Source organism: Aptenodytes patagonicus, chromosome 3, assembly GCF_965638725.1.
Source record: "Aptenodytes patagonicus chromosome 3, bAptPat1.pri.cur, whole genome shotgun sequence".
Classification (NCBI taxonomy): Eukaryota; Metazoa; Chordata; class Aves; order Sphenisciformes; family Spheniscidae; genus Aptenodytes; species Aptenodytes patagonicus.
This window is the reverse complement of record NC_134951.1, coordinates 30125722-30147672: the sequence shown is the minus strand read 5'-3', so window position 1 is coordinate 30147672 and position 21951 is coordinate 30125722. Positions and strand designations below refer to the sequence as shown.

Below are 21951 nucleotides of genomic sequence, written 5' to 3'. Positions count from 1 at the left end.
ACCGTACTCTTTGCAGGTTTTATGCAAGTGCTAGAGCATCATAGCTTACAGTTCAGCCAGAAAAGATTTTGAAAAACAAAGCAGAATGGCTCTGACTCCATACTGCTCTGCATCCTGCAATCTTTTACGTACGTACAAAATGTAATGCAGCCAAACAAAAGCAGTGTTTTTCCAGTGACACCAGTGAGGTACCTATCCAGGCAGATCATTTAGGAGCACAAACAACTTTCAACTTGCAAGCAGTGTAATGCTACTTCTAATTTCCCAGTGGGGTAGCAAGAGCTCCTGCTTTTCTGGATTGGGCCCTAAATAATGACTTGCCATACAAGACAAAGGAAAATACAGTATTTTCTATTAGATAACTATTTTAACCTCTTCTTTAAGTAAACAGTGCAAACTGAAGGTTCAGTCTAGCTGGCAGGAAAGCTCATTTCATTAGTAACGGAAATTTAACCTGTAGAAAACAGGGAGACAAATTAATTTTGAACATGCCTATCTGAACATGTGGTCACAGCACTCGGAGAGGCACCTCACTTAGAGGTCCTTGGCGATGATGCGAAAAGTTTTATTAATTTCCCTTGAAGAACAGCAGACACGGGTAGGAAGCAGGTCCCTGTGACTCTCCAGTCTGAAAGGGGCTGCAACACTCAGATACGGGCTGCTACAGCAGGGCAACCATTAACAGAGGTTGCTTCTTTCCAAAAAGCAGCCTGGAGGTGGAAAGGAGTTTCTGTGATGCTGCCTTGGCGGGACTTCTCCCTCCTGCCCCCGTATGAAGGTGAGGTTCTCCTCGAGGACTTCTTGTACTGAGAGGTTCCCACCCCTCCTCAGCCGCAGGAGAGCTGAGTGACCAGCACTATCCCCAGACAGGACACAGATAAACACACATCTGAGGGCAGAGATGGCAGAAAAGAGTATTAACCCCCTTTCTTCCTGGAAGCGCTGAGGCAGGATCATGTGTGAGGATCTCCAGTAACCCCACTATGGTAAAGAAAGGGTGAGAGTCTCCATGACTGTCGTATTACTTGTGTTACTATACAGTAATGTAACAGGCAGGTTTTTTGTCCCCTTTTCTCTGCTGTGCTGAGCTTCTTCCTGAGCTGTTCCACAATTTTGTGTTGCTCCAGTTTTGCTTGTCTTTGCGAAGCAGAAGAGCAGCAGCATCTCCTGTGGCTTAGGAAGAACTGTAAAAACCCTGATTTGAAAGGACCTCTGGGCCTGCTGCCTGGCTTCTTCAGGCAGCAAAGGATTTGCATGCTACTGAATTATGATCTTCTGTGGCTGAAGGGAGCAGCAAGGGAATGCCACGCTCGCCGGCTGATAGCACAGCTGCTGAAGCATCTTTTTACAGTTTTTAAACATCAGCTCTCTCTCCTGTAGTAGCTGTGTTGCATAAACAGCACACATGGTGCCTTAGCTTTCAAACTAGCATCCAACTGCTGAAAACAACTTAGCCTGATGTCTGGTGGTGTTAGTCTAAAAGTATTTATAAATGTATATAGACTCCTGCATTACAGAATTATGTTATACACACATACAAAAATGTGATCATGCCTTATATAAGGTAAGCGTGTTTACAGGAGGTATCACAACACGTATACCTCTAAAGTCCTATGGAATCATCCATATCAACATTATATACAGAAATACAGAAATAGTTTTTGTATTATTTAAATACAAAACATTTATAGTTTTTTATTTTAAAATTATATGTGTCCAGTCTTTAGAAAATGATGCAGGTATGCACACAAATGTGAGTCCATGTGCATATATCTAAAAGATCACGTGCATACATACTGTACATATAAAATCATACACAGTATATATGTATATACACATTCTCTGTAATATGAATGCGTTATTATGTGAGAAGAGAACATAACAGCTTGTTGCCAGGGAAATTACAGCTAAGGTCCTTAAGCACATCTCTCCTCTGCCCACATGGAGAACATTTGAGGTAGTGGGGGGAAAAAATAGGAGCATGGTATGATCGCACACTTGCATGCAAGATAGAAGTTTGCAAGGCTATGAAGAAGGCAAGGATACACTTTTTCCTCCAGCTGCCAGTGATTGCTGAGCTCAGATACTGCAAGCCAGGAGACATTCCTTCTCATAGAGACAAGGCACCACCAAGCTGCTGGTGACTCCCATCTTGCTCCTCAGCAAAGTCTTCCATTAAATTGAAGAACTGGCAGCATTTTGAAGGTAACAATGAAAATGTTTCAAAAGCAGCAGTAAAGTGGCAGTGAATCTACTTTCGCTCCTCCTCCTTTGACAACCTTACACACCACACTGTCATACATACATCCAGATTACCTTCCCTTATATTTATGAATATGTACATACATACCCAACACAGAGTGGTTCTATGGGAGTTTAGGACAAACGGTTAAAAGCATGCAAAAACATATAAACTTCCACATGTGCACAGATTATCTAGGACTCTGTTACTCACAAGCAGAACAAGTGCAAATGAATGGAGAAAACTGCACAAAGCTGTGTCTTTTACCTATTTTATTTATTTATAACATTTATGGAGGGTTTTGCAAAGCTAATTCTCAGTTGCTACTTGCCATTTTACAAGCATGTTTAACATCTGCCGTGTCAGGTAAATGTGTAGCTATTTACTCTTCTGTAGAGATGGTGCTGATTACATAAAGGAGCAGGTGTATTTCTTGGGTAATGCAGCTGAAACAGAAATATTTTGTCCCAGGGGAAACCAGCCATGATGTATGAAATGTGCTGAGGATACAGGATGCAGTGCTTACTAGGAAAGTCTCAACAAATTCCCTTGCAAGGTGTGCAACCTCTGTACATCAGGAGCATCACCACCAGGTACCTAAACATGCTGTAATGAAATTATTGCACCGACAATTGCAGACTCTGTTCTTTCAATGGGGAGGCCAACAGCAATTTTCCTTCTCAGCAAGAGAGACTAACGAAGCCCTTTTTTTCTCTCTCTCTGTCTCACACAAACACATACACACTTTGCATACAACAGCCCTTTATATGCTCTTCTTTCCTTTGGGGACCATAGATGTCCTGACTCCACAAGCATGTGCAGCTGGCCAGGATCCTGCTGTGCAGCTTTGTTACTGTAATGGTTATGAACCATGCCAAAATCTATCGCTTTCTGCTCCTGCGCCAGTACCATCATTTGCTCTAGGTGCTCTTCTCCATGTTTAACCTTGGATTACAGTCCACACCCATCACTGTCTGCCCTGATGTTGTTCTCCTCCCCTGTGATCAGTATTCAGCTCCCTGATCATACTCACAGCCGCATTCTGCACCTTTCTCCTTTTCAGCTTAGTTTAGATTTCCCTTCATCCAGCCAAAATATAGCACCTCCAAGCCATATCACACATCGGCAGCCTGTCTTTGGACGAAGTTACCTCACAGTATTTACTACATAATTTGGCAGCTCACTCCGTAATGGGCTCTACTCTGGCTGCAGGCAGATCTAGTCAAGGTATGTTAATTAGCAAGCAGTCAAACCTATGAAATATTGGCTGGGTAATTATCCACTGGAAATTTTCATCTTACTGAACCATTTTTGAGCCCATCTAAATTGCTTGCCATCAGCCCAGCAGGGTTGTTTCAGAGATAGTGACTGGTACAGTAAAAAGAGGGTGAACTTCACTAATGAAAAACCCTCCCTGAGAGTAGTATGCAAATGGGATTTGTTTCATCCTTTATAGTCAGCAACTCAAAATGCTGTATGGCTGCCCCACTCGTTAGAGCAAAGGCATCCTGCTGGATATACACGCTGCCCTCTATCCCTGTTGCTTCGTTCCTCAGTAAAATTCACGCTCGGGAAGAACTGAGCAGTCAATATAGTTCACTGAGCAATACAGCACAGAGGAACAAGACTCTTGCAGAGAATATAGAGTCACACTGCAGCCTTCTTACTTCTGAAAGCTCAAGTGGTTTCCAAACATTGTGCCTTTCCTTGTACACTCTGCTCACAATCTGGAAATTCATAAAAGGGTTTTAGTTCAGAATTGCACAGAAAGGGCAATGAAATACTGCCCTGCTGGCACAGTTCAGCATTAGGTGCTGCTCTGACTTAAAAAATTGTGAGAGACCACAGGCTCTTGCCTGATGGAGAACTTCCTCGGTGGATTTTTAACAGGTCTTTGATCTGAGGCTTCACAGTGTGATGCACAGATTGACTGAAAGACACAATGATGTTACTGAAGTTTGCATGTTGTTTGATTGGTACAGAATTGTACTAGCTCCCCTTGTCTCCTGTGTCATTTAATTTGATCTTTCTTGAGCTTCTTCCCTGACATTTCTAATCATACAGCAGATTTTCGTAAAGGCCAGGGGGGCGGAGGGGCATGCAGGACACCGGATTGTTCTCAATCTTTTGCAAATGCAGTCGCCTACCACAGTATTTCTCTCTTTTGCAGTGGTGCTTTCTTGGAGTTTTCCTCCATTCTTCCATCACATCTGTACAAGTACATTCAGAGATGAGAATTCAGAAAAAAATAAATACATGAGCACAGACCTTGCAGGAGGTGAGTTTGTCATTATTCTCTTTAATGGCATTGATTTCCTTTTCATTTTCACTGCTGAAGAGAAAGGAAGAACTGTAAATAAGAGAATAATGCTACTGTCACACTGACATACTGTAATGAACAGCACAATACACCTTGAATGAAAAACACAGGAAAGCAGTTCTGCAAAACTACCATTTCCAGGGTCATAGGTGATGTATTTATGGAGTTTTATCTTTTCCTGGTTTATTGTGTAATGGAATCATTGAAATGCAGAACCAGAAGGTGCTCAAGGGGTCATGTAGGACAGCTCTCAGTGAGACGTTTAACTTCTTCCTCCGAGGACAGGGGAGTTTGGCTTCCTGCCACACCTCACCTGGTGTCTGGGGACCGAGACTGTGGGTGCAGAAAGCCCAGTTTATCAGAGCATGGGATGAGCTGCACCTACCCAGTGTGTTCTTTCTGCCCCTACAGCAGCCCTGGACCCACATGGTGAGGGCGAGCTGAGGAAGATTTTGGCCCAGAGCAGACCACTGCTGCACCAGAACAAGTCACCCTGCCACCCTCACGAATGAGCTTTTGGGCAAGCCAGATATGGACACCAGGCTGAAAACTTCTCATCTACCCTATCCCTCCTTGCACCAAGACACAGTCCCCTGTCTCCAGACCCCCACATATCCAATTTGCTTGCATGAACTTAACCCAAGACACTCTATGACTGTGCATGCTGCATTTACCCTAGAGAGAAAGCTTTTCCTAATATCTAAACTAAATATTCTCTTGATGTAAATTAGACTAATTTATTCTGGTCTCTCAGCAGAAGGTAAACCATGGCATAAATTACTAGTTCCAGAGAGATCCTGTTTCATGCTCCTGTCACACTCCCAGATAAAGCCTGACCGTAAGCAATTTGAGACTTACACTTTTCAAATAGGACTGTCACAAACATAATCCAGCAAGAAGGCAAGGATAGAAAGCTTTGCCATTTCTTAATAAGAAAGATGCTTGGAAACACCTCTTTTTAGGGTGATGCTGAGATACAAGTAAGTAACTTGTAGCAATCTTACATGGTAGGGTCAGAGACAACCTGAGAAGATCTGGAGAACTTGGTCTGGTGATGATCTGTGACAAGAGAAAGTAAGTCTGTTTTAATTGAAATATTTCCTGACATAACTATTTGGAGGTATTTGAGTTCATCAGTGAGTCAGACCCAAAAGGAATGAAGCTATTTGCACTTATTCAACCAAATCTCATCAAAAACTACCTTTATGAAAAAAGCTTTAATTCTACTGGAGAAAGGGGGCTGGAGGAGGGGCAGGGGGGTAACCACTAGGTTAAGCTAATTAATAGGGTTACAAAAAAAAAAACCAACCACAAAGGCATTTGTTTGGTTGTTGCAAGAGAAGCCCAGAGGATATTGTGAATTCTTCTAGACTTCAGCAGAATACCAGTCATAGTGATTTTGCCCATCTCCTATCTAGCAATCATATGCTCACATTTTACTTGATCCTGGTCACAGGTCTTTAATCCTTCTTATAGAGCAGACTTTACTGAAACAGATTATTGTACAGCAAGGTCTTTGCTATTTCCCTTGCTATATTTATCTCTCCAGAGACTTGTGTAGGAAACCAATCAGAGCATCAGCTTCTTTCCATCCATGCAGAAACATGAAAGGTTATGAGTTTCACTACTCAAGACTGCCTTATAGTCTAGTATTTTAAATGAGGCCATTTGAAAGAGAACGAAACCTCAGAAAATGCCATAAACTTCCTTGAAGAGTATGTATTCTTCTGCAAGTTAAACTTAGTTACAAGACTGAATTTACAGTTAACTTTAGTATAGACTTGCAACAGAGGGAAGGAGTAAATGCCATGATGTCACGCTGAGACGGACCTTTATGTGAAAGAAAAAAATACATATGTGAAATTCTGAAGTACTTGGAAGCAGTGAATCTGAGCATTAGTGTCCAGAGAGGGAATTTATATGATACGCAGATTTATTTGTCTTTATGGGGTCAAGTCTTTCATACTAGTGGCTTAACAGTAGGGTTTTAGTTTTTGTGCTCACAAGAGTTTTATGACGCTGGCTTCCTGAATATTTCTTGGCCTATCAAGCATTCACAGACAGAGTAGGAATAAAGATCAACGTATTTTTAACTGACTTACATGGTACATTTGTTACAGATTATGCCATTCTGAAGACAGACAACAAGCCTCAGAGCATGACTGTGAAGCAGACCTTCAGCCAGGAGATGAGTTCTGCCTATAGGAAAAGGTGCACAAGAAAACATACTTAGATGAAGAATTGTTGTGTCAGACATTAAACAACAGACAGAAGGAAAGCCACAGGGAGAAACAACAATGATTTAACTGTACACCAAGAAATGCAAGCTGGGTCTACTCGAAGATCGTCTAAGGAGAACCCAAAGAGCTGATACACCAGGCAATCACTGGCTCTTCAATATCAGTTCTCCACAGCTTGCACCTGCCAGCGTGACTGTAGGTTGTTGGCCAGATTTCTGTAGAATAAGCTCTACAAGTAGTTGGGGGGGTTTTACACATGTATATTAGTTATCAAAGAAAGAAAAGGGCAGAAAAGAGGAGAGCAGCAACGAAGCAGCAGGAAAGATGTTCAGGGTAGTAGGGCAAGCAGGAGCTTGTGGGAGCGCAGGGGTAGGAGCCTGGTGCTCTGGGCCATGCTGAGTGTACAGAACATGAACGAGAAGAGCTTCAAAAGCCTGACCATCACCCAGAAGTCCGAGGTGAGGCAGATACTGTCTGAAGCCACAGCAGCAAACTAAGGGGCTGTGACAGAATAGCTGGGCCTGAAGCAGCAGCCCGACAAGGGTCAAGGAGCTGTGAGATGGTCGTGGAGAAAATGGGCTTTAACTCTTCCAGGGCAAGTCTGTAACAGGGATGTGTTTGAACTATGGAAGGTGAGTAAAAGATCATGCTCGTCCTGATTACATCGTCTTGAAACACTGTCTGCTTCACCAGGTGAAATGGGCTCCACAGAGCTTCCAGGTCCCATGGGAACACACCAACACAGGGAGGTACAAAGGAAATACCACCACCTTTCCCATGCAATACAATTTAAACTGACGTACATCACTCTGAACCCCTCTCCCAAAGCATTTGCATTTATAAAACGAGCAACTTGCACTTGCAGTTCGTATCTTTATTTCCTGATCTGAACACTGGTTGCTTAATGTCTAATGGTTTTCTTAGGGAGTTTCTAGATATCAAGACTGCCAGCCTGCAGATGAGGAACCAGGTACCTGGAAGGCTATAAAATGTGTTTTAGAAGAAGAAGACAGACCAAAGTCCAGCTCCCCCTCACAGCAGAGTCAATACAGCCGCACAATATTTGCAGGTAGCTTCGGTGACATGAAATTTAACCGATGTAAAAATGCAACTGAATACTGTTAGCTTGTGCGTGCCTGCCAAAATTAAACTGTCTGTCACTCCAGTGCGCTCAGAGGCATCACACTGCTCCTGAACAAGAGGAGTACATCAGCACCACCTCCTGGCAGCTGCCTAGCTCCAGAGATTTATGAAAAAAAGAACAGCAGGAGAGAAAAAAATCTGATCTCCGTGTGGGAAAAACAGCAAAATCAGGTTGTCCATGCACTAATGATAATATTTCCAATTCCTATAATAGCCTTTCGGTACCAGGATATGTCCCTGCTATTTGGGAGTGATGGTCTAAACGGTAGTCAATGACTTGAATGCAGGGCACCATGGTAGGGAGCAGGATGAGACATAAACCAAGACACACATCCTTGACACATAAGGACTAGGGTGAAGTAAGCGCAAAAGCTCTCCCCACATCACATGTCGTCATCTGAAAATCAAAACACTCTGACACTTTAATGCAATGGCCTGAGAGAGGTTTTGAAACATGTATAAGCAGTCTTTGCAGTAAGAAAGTCTGAGTACGTCCATGCTTTGCTTGCTCTTCACATCAGTGTAGCCAAGACTGTGGTCTCTTTACGAAAGCCAGAAAAGCAATGTCAATATTTGTCGGGAGCAGAGAAAAAGCAATTTAAAGATAAGTGCTGGCAGTTTCCTTCAGAAGGTGTTGGATCCTGTATTTGAACACGATGGCCTCACAAAGGGCAGCACATTGATTATCAGCACTACGGAAAGGACCAAGACAGCTTCCTAGCTCTTTCTTTGCACACTTAGTGCAAAATGATGATGTAGGAGGGAAATCACTGAGCACAAAATGCTCCCTGACTCTCAAAATTTACATGGAGAAAAAAGGAAAGAAACTCTTGCAATACCAAATGAAATTAGATTATACTTATGTCAGTTTTTCAAGCTGTGAGATTACTCAAGCAGAACTGCCGGTAACCAGGAGGAGGGCCAACTGGCAAACTGAAACTTGTTTATGTCTGTGGGAAAGATTAAGGTCCTAAAACAGAGGGAAAATAAACCTTATCATTTTTAACTAAAACTAAAAAAAAAAAAAAGTAATTTGGGAGAAATCCTGACTTTAATGTCTCAGAAAGAAGCTGCAAACTTCAGCATTTCACAAAAGCTGAAAAGCGAACTCTGGATCTGCACAGAGGGCTTCTAATTTGAAGGTTAGAAAATTAATTTTCTCACTCCCAAAGTTCAGTGAAAAGGTTCTCAAGAGCCCTCTTCTTTTTCTGGTTTATATAGCTCCCTTCTTTTGCTTGTGGCCAAATACAAATATACATCAATAGAAGAGCTATTTGCAGGTATTAGCAAGGGCTAGCACCTTTTTTTTCCTGACACAGATGCAAGGCCTTTATTTTTATAATGACTTAATTTATTAGCAATTTTTAAAGGTTATTTAAGGATAACTTCTGCTCATTCACTAAAACAAGTGTTACAAGTGAACTTGGCTTCTGTGGGAGTACAGAATGACACTCCAAGGACCAACTCGATCCCTCTGCTCTTCAGCCTTTGAAGAAGAGTCACCTGGGCAAATCTCACTGCGGTGCTGTGATAGGCAAGCACATTATGTTCCATTAAACCTGTGGAGAGAAATATTTTTCCCTGGTTCAAAGCTAAATCTCACAGGTCCTACTCCAAAAGTTAAGCTGATCAGGGAATAAATCAATATCTAAATCTGCTTGGAATCAGGAGGAGGGAATATTAGTAAGTGAGATGTGTCACAAGCTCTATGTCTCACCTACCACCTCCCAAAGCATACTAAATACAAGTTGTACCATCTTTACCCAAAAATCAACTGAACAAGTCTGTTTTACTGGTTAGGAAGAACCACATGGGGAGGCTACACAGCACACGTACATGAAAAAAAGCCAGATAAGTAGGTCAACATCTGCTTAAGTGGAATACTTTTTAACCTTCCATTAAAGTTTAATATCTGAAAGCAGTATCAAGTCGATTTCCTGACTGGACATCCAACCCCTATTTCAAGCTCCAGACTTTCCTGAGTTGTTGATACTGAACCTTAAAATTAAGGAGGAGGGGATGGGTCATTCCCAGAGCTGTCCATGGCTCCATCTCAGGTGGATATGTGGTTTTGGTAGCAGTGAAGACTGTAAGGTAGAAAACACTTGTCTTTACCATTCCTACCCAACTTCCTCTCCAATAGCTCAGTGCTTTCAAATGCTGGGAATGCAGTTTTGCTTCGGTCTGTGCAACAAGCTCTTATGCAAAACTGGAGGTTTTGTGGGACAGATGTGAGACAACCTTCTTCACTAATATGCTCAAAGCAAACAACCACCTGAAGACACCAGACACCTCCTTGCAGCAGATGCATCTTTTCTATGTGTGTATTTAAACATATGATATTGTATAGCATATGTTTGAAGAGTGGGACAGTAAGCATTCATGTTCCCAAGCTAGGGGATAGTTTCAAGTCTGTTATAAAAAGCAGGACGCAAGTATTGGTATTATTCATCAGTCCTATAAAGAAGAATAAGTATCACTGTTAAAAGGCCTAGGTAGCTGGAATTGAATTCAGGGGAAACACTGATGAACAAAAGCACAACCCCCAAACACTGTGTTTACACCACTTTGGTAAACTATAAATAACAATTTCTTAATGACAAACAGACAGATATAAACATAATAGTTATTTTCTTTTAAAAGGGGCCTAAAAATCAGCTGAGAAGTTTGCCTTACTAAAACATGCTCACATTTTGCAACCAAATGAAATAATTCAAGTAAGAAACTTTTAATTAAAAGGGCTTTATAAATTGGATTCATTATGTATGTTTGCAGTGATATATATCTTTGCTCTCTGGAGCAATCTGTTTTCCTTCGTTTCTTTTTTTTTCCACTTAATAAATTATCCTCATTTACACAAAATGTTAATGCCAAACTCTTTATTAATAGGATAAATGCGGACTTCAGTAACAACAAATTATGTGGTGTCACTATTAAATGATCTGCCCCTTTAAGTTCACTGTTCAACATCAAGCCTGCCAATGGTTTGGCAGCTGCTTTTTGCAGCATAGCACAAGAAACATTTAATGCAAACCTTGCAGGAATTACTCCTTTGGGGTGGTCTAGCACTATGTGAGGTTTCCTGTGCCTTATTTTGAAACAGGACTGTGAGCGCTTCCCTTCGCTGCATTGGCCTTCCTCCCACAGTGCTGCAGAAGATTAGCATGCTCAGGAAAGCCAATGGCAGGGTGGACCAACTCTGTTTCTTAGCTAATTTGGACAGCTTGACATTTAAACAAATTTAAGACATGAGCCCCAAATGTATTGTGTTTTCTCACAGATTTTGGCTGCTATGCCAGATGCCCCATCCCTACAGAGACCACAAAGACAGAGGCAGCTCAATGGAATGGAGCAAAGACTGCTTCCATGGTAGCATTACAAGCTGCAAGGCATATGCAAAGATAGCAGAGTGTCTTGCTTTTCTTATAAAACCTTACTGAATTTTTTTTACAAGAACAAAAACTCAGGACATGGCCTTCGGCAGTCTCAAACACGCCCAGCTCTGGCGCCCAGGCAGCAAGGAGAAGACTGCCACCTGATGCAAAACCAGGGGACAAGGACGAAACAATGGAAGGACTAGGTTAGGACAAGTAATGGCTAAAGGTCCAGGAGAACCTGCTAAGACTGAGATTAGCTGAGAAAGAGGACTGACTTCAGAGGACTGAGGAAGAGACCACGATAGACGTAGTCCAGAAGGATCTCTAACCACCAGGAACTTCCTCCTCAAAATGCAGAGCATAACTCCAACTTCCTAAACCTCACCACTCCCCTGATATCAGCTATGGGCTATAAAGCACCTTGGAAAGGGCACTTTTCATTCTCCTTTACTGCTGGTAAACACAGGCGATGACAATCTGATACTGCTATCAGTTATTCTGCTGCTGAAGTGACAAAGATCTGTGCGATAGAAGGCTCCAGTTCTGCCAATAGACAATTTCTCATGAGAAAATTTCTGGGTTTTCAGTCTGACTTCTAAAAACCCAAGAATACATAGGCATTTCTTCTGAAGAATCAGTAAGGTTGCAAAGTCAAGGATTTAAAAGTTAACAAATGGTATAATTAAGGTTTTACAGACAGCATCACTTTGTGCAAATTCACTATGATACAGTTAATAACTAGAGGGTCATATGACATCATGTTCTTTATAGGCTGTCCTACATCATTTAGTGAATAAAATAAACAGTACTCAACTAAATGAACACATTTTAGTTTCATTGTTCAGTGTGGTGCCCCAGGCCTTGCATGCTGCAATATTGTTTACCAACAAACCCCAAGGGGCTGGGATCTAGGTTTCAATGCCCTCGTCGTAGACATCTGTTCTTGAGCTGGCCACCTACCTTCTCTATAAAGCAATGAAGAGGATACAGACAGTTTTAAGGAGCAATTCTTGAGACCCAGTTGAAACACCTGCTTTATGATGATAAATCATGTCCTACAAGTGCCTGCTTCTCACCTTCAAAAGAAGCCAAGGTGCAAACATCAACACCTAGTTGGATAAATCCCATATTTGCAGCCTTATATTTTTTCCAGAGTCCATATGCATATCTTAAACATGGCTTTTAATACCTTCAGTGGCAGTTGTTGAGTGCTCAGCAATTTTGAGCATTGGATTTAGATGTATTCAGTCAGGTACTAAAAGATGAGACCTTTCCCGACAATGACCATGTGATAAAAGTCAGTAGACAAGCAACGGCCAGGAGTTTTGTGGCAGAGGCCAGAAAAGACTCTCTCTCCCTCCAGGGCAGTAGTATTCCCTCACCTAAGAATTTGTCTTTTCCCTAATTTACAGTTCTCTCAGCTTCCTTTTTGGCATTTCCTATTTTTAGGTGATTTTGCAACTCAGTGACCATTAGGACGTAGGCCATGGGTGTGCATAACAAAGGTATGAGCGTGGAAGACGAAGGGTACTTCACTGTTATTACATGCAAAGGCACTCCTGATCACTTTAGGACTGCTGCAGCTGACCTCCGGAGGCTCATCAAACAGCCAAAGCTTATTTGCTCTGCATAGACAGCAGAGGTTCTATAGCAATTTCAAAGGTGTTTACCATCTTCATCCTAACAGAGAAAAAGCAGGCTGGAGAGCTGATCAAATTGTAGCCTGAGAAAATAGAGAGACAGACAAGGCTGTCAAGAGAGGGGTCACGATCTGCAGAAAATCACATGCTTAGTTTCCTTAAGGAATAGGGAAGTCCACCTCTTGGCAGGACTGTCTTTTTCTGTCCCTTGCCTGGTCCCACACCAAAAAAATAATTTCCCCCCCCTTTACAGACATTCATTTTAATGTAATATTGTGGTGGGTTGACCTTGGCTAGATGCCAGGTGCCCACCAAGCCACTTTATCACTCCCCTTCCTCAGCTGGACAGGGGAGAGAAAATATAACGAAAGACTCATGGGTCGAGATAAAGACAGGGAGAGATCACTCACCAATTACCATCATGGGCAAAACAGACTCGACTTGGGGAAATTAATTAAGTTTATTACCAATCAAAATCAGAGTAGGGTGATGAGAAATAAAAACCAAATCTTAAAACACCTTCCCCTCACCCCTCCCTTCTTCCTGGGCTCAACTTCACTCCTGGTTTTTTCTACCTCTTCCCCCCCCGCCCCGAGCGGTGCAGGGGGATGGGGAATGGGGTTTGCGGTCAGTTCATCACACTTTGTCTCTGCCACTACTTCCTCCTCAGGGGGAGGACTCCTCACACTCTTGCCCTGCTCCAGCATGGGGTCCCTCCCACAGGAGACAGTTCTCCACAAACTGCTCCAACGTGTGTCCTTCCCACAGCTGCAGTTCTTCATGAACTGCTCCAGCATGGGCCCTTTCCACGGGGTGCAGTCCTTCAGGAACAGACTGCTCCAGTGTGGGTCCCCCACGGGGTCACAAGTCCTGCCAGCAAACCTGCTCCAGCATGGGCTGCTCTCTCCACAGGTCCACAGGTCCTGCCAGGAGCCTGCTCCAACGTGGGCTTTCCACAGGGTCACAGCCTGCTTCAGGCACATCCACCTGTCCCAGTGTGGGGTCCTCCACAGGCTGCAGGTGGCTATATCTGCTCCACCGTGGACCTCCATGGGCTGCAGAGGGACAGCCTGCCTCACCATGGTCTTCACCACAGGCTGCAGGGGAATCTCTGCTCCGGTGCTTGGAGTACCTCTCCCCCCTCCTTCTTCACTGACCTTGGTGTCTGCAGAGTTGTTTCTCTCACATACTCTCACTCCTCTCTTCTGGCTGCTGTTGTGCAGCAGGTTTCACCCCGCCGCTTCTTAAATATGTTATCACAGAGGTACTACCACAGTTGCTGATGGGCTCAGCCTTGGCCAGCGGCAGGTCCATCAGACACAGGGGAAGTTTCTGGCATCTTCTCACAGAAGCCACCCCTGTAGCCCCCCCTACTACAAAAACCTTGCCATGCAAACCCAATACAAATATATAATTCATTCCATTAGCACCCTGAAATTCCTTCCTGAAACACCCTGCTATCTGCCACCCTGCAGGTAGGAGCCCTTGCAAAGGCTGGTGTTTGTGACATCTGAGTGTGAAGAAATCATGGAGTGCAGGAAGCATCCAGAAAATGAGAGTTGCCTGGCTTGAAAAAGTCTTTTATCAAAACTCCAGCGTCTTCAGACTGAAGATGTGTTCAGCCACACAATCCCGGAGAGCCAGTTACATGTGCCTGAAAATGAGGTACACAAGTGGGCATACCTAGATATGGAAAATGAACTGCCTTAAGAGGAAAACTTAATGTAACCACAAACTAATGGGTACTATCACCATATGTTTGTTCATAGTTCCTGATGACTTCATTTTTGACATGAAGCTTAGCCTGGAATGGAAGATATATAAATATATATTTCATTTGGCAGCCTGACCTAGATAAACTGTATATCACTTTCGTGGATACAGGATTTACAAATGTCTCTGGAGACAAGAAATTCTTGACAATCCTCAACACTGTAATTGATCTTACTTGCTGGCCTTTTGCATTCATTTTACTTTGGTCTCTCGTATGTTAAATAATTCAACCATCTTATTTTCTGATTGCAAAGAATTAGGCTTGACTCACGTTTTTTTCAGCAGCATGAGCCTGCAGAGTAAAGAAATGGTAACAGCAGGCTCCTGTGTGGTAGATCACTTTTGCGACAGTGTTTTGTTCTTGCTGTGTATGCTACACTGGTGCCTATTTATATTTTATTGAATAAGTCAAAGTGTGAATTCCAAAAATAAAAGCACAAATGTTTCTTTTACGGGGAAAAATAGTGGTTGTCAAATACATGTACTTATTTTTGAGGACATGAGTGAGTTAACAGCATGTCTAACCTTTACTAAGGAAGGGTATCTGTGCTATTCAAATACTTTTTTCTTTTCTTTTCCTCTAATACATTAGAGGACAGAAGGCCAGGTATCTCTTCTTACACAAGAGTTTGATGCAACACAAAAAGAATTTAACCACTAAACATGGACTCATTGACTGTTTTCCCAGGAGAATCTGTACTTGCAGTACGTTTTACATCTGGTGTATGTTAGCCCCCGTCAAACTAAATATTTCTCATAAACACATGGAAGGGTCATTTTAATTCCCCCTTAAGTAGATTGACTTGAGGCGGAGGAACGTTGGTGACAACCTGTCAACACTAACCACATTTTCAAGATTTCTCTGATTAGCCTTCCAAATCCGTATGAGCTAGTCTAGAGTAAATCTGCAGAAAACACAACTGTAAGAGATCCTGAGACATCCCTCAGCTTGTGCTAAACGGGAGGTCCTCTGACTCTTGCCCCTGCAGTGGAGGAATTGCTGTACAGAATTACACCCACCAGGCAGACTTTCCCTGAAAGCATCCTTCTTCTCACCGAGGATAGCAGTGGGGTCACCACACCAGACACGATGCTGCTCTTGTTCCATGCTGATCACTGTGCCGCCACCGCCTGCCTGCTGCCCGTGTTTCTCAAGGGCCTTCTCACCTCTCCACACCTTAAGGGAATTTCATGCTCCAAACCAGTACCAGTGGCTGTGTACATTACAGTTAAGACCAAACAAGCAACGATCACGTGTGGCCTAATAAATACTTAATAGCCCATTACAAACTAACGAAAATTCCTAATGCTGCCCCTACATTTCTAGACAGCCTTAAATGCTGACATAAGTAAGCTAACATTTACATTTTTTCAAACAATGGCTATTCTAAGCATACAGCATACAAAAGCACAACAGAAAGCACTATTTTTAGCATTTTTACAGGGTGGTGGGGTTTTTTTGCTAGCATGTGTATGTTTAAGATGTAGAGTACAAAATATGTTACAGTGTTCAAAGGGCACATTCAGCTTGTGGTTTGGCAAAAGCCCTGCTTGGAGACGTACTCAAGGTTTTCTGCCTCTGACAGCTTTATGCTCATGTTATCAGCATGTTCGTCTTCTCTTCGGGTTTTAGCATTCTAAATGTTCCTGCTACGGTGTCTTCAAATCAAAATAATGAGACACAAGCAGGCACTGTCTTCCATATGTCATTGTCGGTAATTGGCAGGGACTGCTTACTTGCAGACCCTTGTGGCTGTAACCCAGGCAAAGAGCTTAAACTCTATATTGAACTATAACTCTAAATTTAGAACCATTATGGTCCTTTATTAATAATAGCAACACTCAGCACTTGCATACAGCAGTGCCTTTTATAGGAGAATCTTGAACATGCAGTGAAAGCACTAAATAAGCCGCAAAACACCCTTGGATAGTTCAGAATGATTATTATCCCTTCATTTTACAAAGGAGCTTCAAGAGGTCTTTCTTTTTTTCTTTTTCAATAGCAACCATTACTGCTTCATCTAAATGTTTGCAAGGAAAACCAGGTCTACCTAGCTAAGTTGTTAGTAGGTTTTGTGGACCATTCTGCTTTTACTCATAAATTTTAAGGCCATGAGGAATGACTATGATCATCCAGTCTGACCGCCTGGATAGTACAAGATTGCTCTTTCTGGCTGGAATATGTAAATTTTCCAGTTCTGTAGAGCAGTATTATATCCGTACCCTTACTACACACATTATACACTCTATAAACAGATGCCATACACACAGTCTAAGTAAATCAGTCCTGTTAGAATCAAATTAGAGGTTTTGTGACCTGTCAATCTCTCTTATAAATTCATTTCACAGTTGACCTTCCTCAGCTGAGTACATGTTCTTGCCAGCACCTACACTGCAGCGCGGTAGTTTATTAAGCGTGGACTCTATTCATGCACCACCATGGATAAACACTGCAGAGGTTTGTTGCAATTAGAGTAGCATGGTGTCTTATTGCCCAGAGTGAATTACATCCTTACTGTGAGCAAAATATTTAGTGTTCAACAATAAAAGATGATAGATGTCTGCAAGGAATATTTTGTAACAATTACCCTGTGCCACGTGCTCCCCATTAGCATAGCAATGAACTACTCTCTTCTGAGATAAAGTGAAGGAAAATCTACCACAGAGGTTTTCTCTCTCCTTTTATATTTAACTCATTTCAAACATACAGGATGTGAGAACAAAACAGAGTAGGCAAGACAAAGCCATTATGACAATGCATGAGTACATGCATAAATTCACCAGAGAACAATAGGATGGGAAAAAAAATCAAAGATAAACAGCGGAGGTACAGGTACACTAGAAGGAGGTGTATATACCCTAGCAAACTGAAACTGTTTTTTTTTACTGGTTTGCTTAATGCTATAGAGGAATAATTCTGTTCATACTCTCTTCAAGGGAGATATGCCATGTGTAAATCACCAGGCACTGTATTTTTACTACTCAGAAGTGTTTTCCATTAAACATACATACAGGCTTTTTCCTATTCAAAAAACTTTTCCTGGGAGCCTTTTTGTCCATTGTTGAACCAGCGGCTGATGACATATCAGTGGAAAGACCCACTGTGGACACCAGACTGGGCTTCTAAATGTATCTCTTTTTCATCAGAACCTGGTGGTTTTTAAAAGCAGCAGTGTAACAACAACATTCCAGGTTTTGGAAGAATGTACCATCAAACTGCTTGCAAATAAAACCCAGGAAATGAAAAGAGAAGATATGAAGAAATGATGAGGGAAAAAGGCTTCCTACTCACAGCATCTTGCCAACAAATAGAAATGCTTGAGGAAGGTTATTGTACTCAGTGGTAGAGATATAACTGGAATATGACTTAGTAACATTTTTATTGTTTTGTTTTCAGTGGAAGCGAAGCAGCAGTTGTTTATGTGTCCTATCAGGGTCTCACATACAGAGAACAAAAAAAAAGCATGTCTTAACTACCAGTCTGCCTTCCAATAAAACCTGGAACAAGAAAAGAAACACACACAGGGCACGTGTTAAATCAATTCAATGGCCAGCAGAAAGGAAAAATGTTAAAAATTTTGTGGTTGTTGAACCAGCTGTAATTACAATAACAAAGAAAGGGAGAGGACAGGGAAAAGATGGTGCCAAATCAAAAGGACATAGGAACTAGGGACTTAAAAAAACATTTTTTTTTTAAATAATGGAACTCTGTTAGGCTCACGATGCATTTACATTGCACCAGCTGCCTCAGTACTCAGCTTATAGGTCCATGCAGGGAGGCTTGCTCTTACACAAACATAGTTGTTCCCACAGCAAAATCATCCTGCTGTTACCAAATTCTTCCTGCCCAGTATGTGAAAAGGTTCATTTTGCTGGGAATAGTCTAGTACCCCTTCTCAGTCAATGGTGCTAGTTGCAGAACTTCTCTGTCCCTCAAGAGGGTAAAAAAGATATTGGAAGACTGCAAGCGTTTATGGGATCTCTGAAAGTAGCTAGTTCTCAGTATGGTTTTATTCACACCATCTGCCACATGAGGAATCATGGGTTAAATATACGTGCTTGACAACTGTGGACAGACGGGCTCAGGCAACAGGACTTGCCGAATGAAAGGCTAAGACTACAAATTATCCCACTCTGTGGAATCAAAGTCTTGACAGTTATTTGTCAGAACTGCTGAGTGCCTTTTCTGACAGGTCTCTTTAGGAGAGACTGTCTCTTGAGAGTAATGGAGGTTGCACTAACTTTTGAAGAAGGCAGAAGTGTGACTACAAGAATACAAGGGGCTTCTACAGAGACAGCGCTGCAATAAAATAGGCATAAGTGAGCAAAGGAAAGGGGAAAAATCAATTGTAGGAAGTATCATGGACTTTGATGCTTCAGTCTCTGTGCTTTTCAGCATAGAAGCATGTGCGTTTTTTTTCCTTCGGTTGCATCTTTAGTTAAAATGTCACTACTCTTTTTTCAGGTAGAGAAAACACTGTTTTTCATGTTCTTCAGAATGCCTCTGCCCCAAAACCAAATCCTCTGTAATACAAGACACATGTCTTATTACCTCTGACATACATGGAGACAATTCTTACACTTATACATAGAAGACCTTGTCATTGATTTGTTATTGAGAGCTCCTGTGAGGTCAATGAAAGCCTGAAAAATGTGGCCATATGTTTCAGTCTTGCCCTTGGCTGGGTAGTTACTGACACGTTCCTTATCCAAGATTAAAGCTTCTTTATCACATTTTATGTTTCAAAGATACAAGTTATTTCAAAGTAATTGAGTGAGATAGTGATCTCTGGAATTAAGGCAGGTGTGATTTGCATGCGCATCTGCTTTGCTATAAATTGTTGGCAAGGAAATGCAGTATCTAAACTTCAGATGCTTTGACCATCCTGGTGTTATATTTGTTATATGCTCACAGTAAGAAATATGGGGAGGGAGGGAGGGAGGGAGGAAGGGAGGGAGGGAGGGAGGGAGGGAGGGAGGAAGGAAGGAAGGAAGGAAGGAAGGAAGAAGGAAGGAAGGAAGGAAGGAAGGAAGGAAGGAAGGAAGGAAGGAAGGAAGGAAGGAAGGAAGGAAGGAAGGAAGGAAGGAAGGAAGGAAGGAAGGAAGGAAGGAAGGTGCTGCAAAAAATCCCAATCTCTGCCACAAGAATCATAAACTAAAAGAGATAACAGGCAGCCAAGGAAAACAAGGATGTTGCAAACAAAAAAGAGAAGGGGCACAATGAAAGGTTAACAGTGATTATTTCCTGTAACTGCTGTTTGAAATGTAGGGTATTTTACTTTGGCAAACGAAAACTAAGAAGGATATGAATATCAGAGGAAAATAGTAAGAAGGCCTCAGGGAGGCATGAAGATGATTTAGGAAGAAACAGAAAGGTCCAGAAAGGAAATTAAAGGCTATGAAGATGCCTCTGAACAAAGGGGAAGGCCTAAGGGATAAGAAAATCTGAGACCTGTTGTTAAAAGTACCCATAGCCCAAGGTTAAGCAGAAGCTGAGAGGGCAGAAGATGGTCTGTGACCACCACTGTCAGGTTAATTGCACAAAATCTTCTGTGCTACACTGCCCACCACCTGCTTGTCAAGTCCTTCCACTGGCTTAAAACATAGATTATAAACCCTTCAGAAAAGAGACCATCTTTTACATGAAGATTTGGTAATCTTGTAGTTAGCAGAATGGAAAAATGATTTCTGATTCAGGTCTCCCACGACACAAGGTCTGTTATTAATCGCAGAAACGGTAGAGCACTCTGCAGTCATCATTTACACTGCGTGGTTAGTGCAGTGATTTTCCTCCTATGGTCTACAGACTCCCAGGAAATTTATATTTCCAGGTCCACAAAAAGTAACTAAAAACAGCATTCTGTTATAAACAGACTAATAAATAGACTACGCAGGAATCCATAGCTCTCCTGGAAAGCGCTGAAGCATTAATACATTGAAAAAAGATGAGATCTACCAGTCTTGTATAATTTTGCAATAATCAGCAAAGGAGAGAGACTGTGCCTTTATGGACAGAGCATGTCTGTGCCTTGTTAGGAAGCTGAGGAGCAGAGGAGGTCCTACGAGATCCAGTCACCTCGCACCAGGATGCTGCCTGCTGCCACTTTCTCCCTGCAGGTAGCAGAGGTGTGTCCCACAGGTGACAGCATACAGATCAGATTAAGAACTCTGCCTCGCGTCTTCATCATTTGCATAATCTCTTTTTTTTTTTTTTTTTTTGCATGCCTATAATTGGAGACATTATACAATTTGTCTAACTGAACGTACACTGAAGATAGTTTTCTTGGCAGAGCAGGTGTTTTGACTAGCACTTAGGATGTATCAAGGGCTTAAGAAAAGGGAAAGAGAAGAGATGGTTGTGCAACCTGTTATACTTGTCTGACTTTCTCTCATTTTAAGAAATGCAGCCCTTGGAAAGTCGTTGAGCAGAGCAGGTCAGGGTGTTACCAGCTCGTCCTTCCTGACACACTGTGCATTCATACTGTTTGTGTTCATTATACAGACTCAGGCAGAGACACTATACTAGGTAAAAGTGCTAGCTACATGTTTATTGGAAACGTGCTTTTAATTGTTGGCCTGCTTTCACTGATGATTGTTCTTGTTTCTACCTGTTTTATAAATACCTTCTGCCTAGTAACACATTTCTATGTTTTTTTTCCGCTGTATGTTTTGGGTAGTTCTTCATGGTTTTTTTTTAATGTTGCTTATTTTTAGTCATTCAGAGGAGGCTTTCCCACAGTGTTGTGGTACATTTTCATACAATTCAGTGGGGGAGAACACAACAAGTGATTATTTTAAAAAGGTCCGGCTTTCAAATAGGTAATATCAGATGTGAAAACACAACAGAGTTCAGCTGCAAGAATTTCTATATAATGGTAAATAACAGAACATGCATAGAAACATAGAATCATACAATCATTAAGGTTGGAAAAGACCTCTAAGATCATCAAGTCCAACCGTCGACCCAACACCACCATGCCCACTACACCATGTCTCTAAGTGCCGCATCTACACATCTTTTAAATACTTTCAGGGATGGTGACTCAACCGCTTCTCTGGGCAGCCTCTTCCAATGTTTAACCACTCTTTCAGTAAAGACATTTTTCCTCATGTCCAATCTAAACCTCCCCTGGCGCAACTTGAGGCCATTTCCTCTCGTCCTATCGCTTGTTACTTGGGAGAAGAGACCAACACCCACCTCGCTACAACCTCCTTG

At 42.1% G+C, this 21951-nt stretch overlaps 1 long non-coding RNA gene across 1 annotated transcript; it reads left to right on the top strand.

Annotated features, from left to right (window-relative positions):
* The first annotated feature begins 2726 nt into the window (after positions 1-2726).
* On the top strand, positions 2727-7105 carry LOC143158979 (uncharacterized). The gene is made up of 4 exons (XR_012995083.1): positions 2727-2835; positions 4413-4520; positions 5574-5636; positions 6683-7105. It is a non-coding gene; the product is annotated as an uncharacterized LOC143158979 (long non-coding RNA).
* The last annotated feature ends 14846 nt before the right edge of the window (positions 7106-21951 follow it).